Below are 2,792 nucleotides of genomic sequence, written 5' to 3'. Positions count from 1 at the left end.
TTAGAGCTGTGTGTTTGTATGAATTCAGCTTGCTATACTTATAGACTTAGATATATTAATCCACTATTTACCCAAACAATGTAACTTGTTTGGGTAAATAAATTGGGTTTGTCCTACAAAATAATTATTCAACAATAAAAAAAAAAAACACAAAAAACATCTAGACATTAATCCAGAGTTCAGTTTCATATGTCTGATATTGTTTGTTAAATCTGGTGACACAAACACAGTCAAAAATTCATTGCTAGCGTGACATGTGGTCCTTTTTTGTCTTTGACCAATGATATGCTGGTTACTTGGACCAGTTTAGTATTTCCTGTCACAGAGGAATGTTAAATCCAAAAGACAAAACTGAAAAAAATATGTTAATTGCAAACATGTTTTTGCTTAGTCAAATGATTGAAATCACTTGGAAACTGTCACCTTAAAACCTCATTGTAAATATCATCACAAACAGATGTTTTCCACACAGTTAACAAAGCTCCACCACATCTGATAACTGCATATAAATGTAAAAGAAAAAATAAAAAGAAAAAATAAAACAATTAACACAAGGGAAGACTTTTGATTTAATAACTAAGCTTAAAATAAGTGTTACCTTTGAATATTTGTGGGAAAAATCTGATGCTACCCCAAGAATACAAAGCCACACTGGAAACGATAACAGGCTTGCAGCCCTCTGTCTTCCTGGAGTGAGGTGCCTGATCAGTAGCAGTGAGTTGACAGAAGTCGGTGTCTGTAAGGGTGGCCAAGCACTGATACTCTGTCCACTTGCGTAGAGTCTAAGAAGCTGGAATGCAGGCACACTGTACGAGCTTGTTCTAAAAAAATACAGAAAAAGGAACATTTTATTTGTGTTAACTAGAAATAAGTTATAAAATGAACAATGTTGAAATACCTTATAGGTGCTGCAGGCCACATAACCAGAATCCAGAGCAATCTCACACTCACATGATGGTGAGGAAAGACATGAGCTCTGCAATGAGGTTTGAATGTTTCAGTTGGGACAGTGAAGAACTCAGAAGACAGCAATACCTGCACAGAGAGACAGAGTAGAAAAAGCATAGATTTGTAATCCATAATGTGAATTAAAACTCAAAAAGTGTTAACAAGTATAATCATTTGAGTGTGTAATTCTTTATGCAATAAACAGGATTTAAATTAATTAATGAATTAAAAGCACTGACATTTTTTTAATCAAAGATAAAGAATCATACCTCTCTCTGCTCTGAGGATCACTGAGCATCTCTGACAGGAAATACAGTTTCCTCAGTATGAGTCATCATTGATGGTCTCAGAGGTGTGTAGTGTGGCAGCATGGTGATGGTCTCCAGATCAGGCAGGAGGTCAGGTGATGGGTGTGTCATCTTCTCCACTGAAGACACACTGGTATGGCAGTTCATAACACAGCAGTCTCCTTGTGGCATGTAGTTATCTGTGCAGTCCAGCACTGATGGATCAGGTTTGGCTCAGCAGTTCATGAAGATGGTGTTAAGATGTTGTTGTTTCAGCTGAGGATGGTGAAGTTCGAAGGTTTTCCCACAAAGGAGACAGGACTGTGTGTGCCCTGTCTGAAAAAATACATCTACAAAACATAAAGTGCTTTTAACACCACCAACCCACCCTCCCCACCCACCCATCTCAGCCCCAAGTGTCTATGTAATGCTGGTATGGGGTGTCAGTTACTAAATCTAATTAGTGCGTCAGAAAGCGGGGGCTACACCTAAAGCCCCCGCTTTCTGATGTCTTTGTTAATTAGCAGCTTTTTCCAGCTGCTCAGAGAATTCTGACTTGGCCTTTATCCACCCAAACCCAAACCCACCCGGATAAAGGCCAAGTCAGAAAATGGATGCAGAAACTTTCCATGTACTTCTAAATCAGTTTTTATACATATTCTGTAAGCTATAAAAATGTTTTTCTCTACATAATGAATCATTATAGACATCTCTGGTAGCCTAAAGATAGTTTAAAACTTTTAACATTTTTACCTGTAAAACATGATAAGCAAAACCTCATTCATCCCAAAAACATTTGATTCTACAAAATTTACTATAATCAAGAAATATAATTGTCTGTTATTATTCATGTGACCCATAATAAATACCTGCATTTATCTGGGATTTATTTACTATTTCCTATTTGAAAGCCCTTTGAGGGAAGCTCTCGTTTGTTGAGCTACATACGTCACAGTAAAAAAAGTATCAAAAAAGAGATGACAATTACATCCATGAAAAATGCATTAGTAGATTTAGTCATTTAAAACATGAGAATAAAAATAATTATGTCCGTTTAATACTTTTTGCAGCATATTTCAGATCTGAGCTGCATGATAACAGAAAGCAGATCTCCCGGCTCTGCATGAAGTACAGCCATGATTTGGTGAATGATTAATAACATTGCAATAAGAAAGGGTCTTCTTACAGACAGAGTAGGGAAGACAATATGAAGAAATATAATTATTCAATGAAAAATCTTTTCATGCTCTACAAAAATAAACTCTGTAACAAACATGATCTGTAATTGTTTCAAAACTCACCAGACGACTTCATGATTGGCTGGAGGACAGGACACAAAACACAGGGTTGTGGTAACTGTAATATGTTCTCAGGACACCTGAATAGAGACTTTTCTGTGGCTGAGAAACAAAATGAGGTCAAGCAGGGTGTTCTTGTCTGTAGTGGCAGAAGTGATCAGCTGTGAATACCCTCTCGACTGAAACTGCTCCAGAATCTGTTTCCTTCCACTCTGTAACTGGTTCTCATTAAAATCTCCACACACAATTATTGGGTGAC

At 36.9% G+C, this 2,792-nt stretch overlaps 1 long non-coding RNA gene across 1 annotated transcript; it reads right to left on the bottom strand.

The window, feature by feature from the left end:
• Window positions 1-267: 267 nt before the first annotated feature.
• LOC109198197 (uncharacterized) lies at window positions 268-1,274 on the bottom strand. Its single transcript, XR_002059113.2, has 3 exons — window positions 1,218-1,274; window positions 899-1,035; window positions 268-821 (listed from the first exon to the last, which is right to left on the bottom strand). It is a non-coding gene; the product is annotated as an uncharacterized LOC109198197 (long non-coding RNA).
• Window positions 1,275-2,792: the final 1,518 nt, after the last annotated feature.

Source organism: Oreochromis niloticus, unplaced genomic scaffold, assembly GCF_001858045.2.
Source record: "Oreochromis niloticus isolate F11D_XX unplaced genomic scaffold, O_niloticus_UMD_NMBU tig00007347_pilon, whole genome shotgun sequence".
Classification (NCBI taxonomy): domain Eukaryota; kingdom Metazoa; phylum Chordata; class Actinopteri; order Cichliformes; family Cichlidae; genus Oreochromis; species Oreochromis niloticus.
The sequence above is the reverse complement of the archived record's forward strand: the minus strand, read 5'-3'. Positions and strand labels throughout refer to the sequence as shown.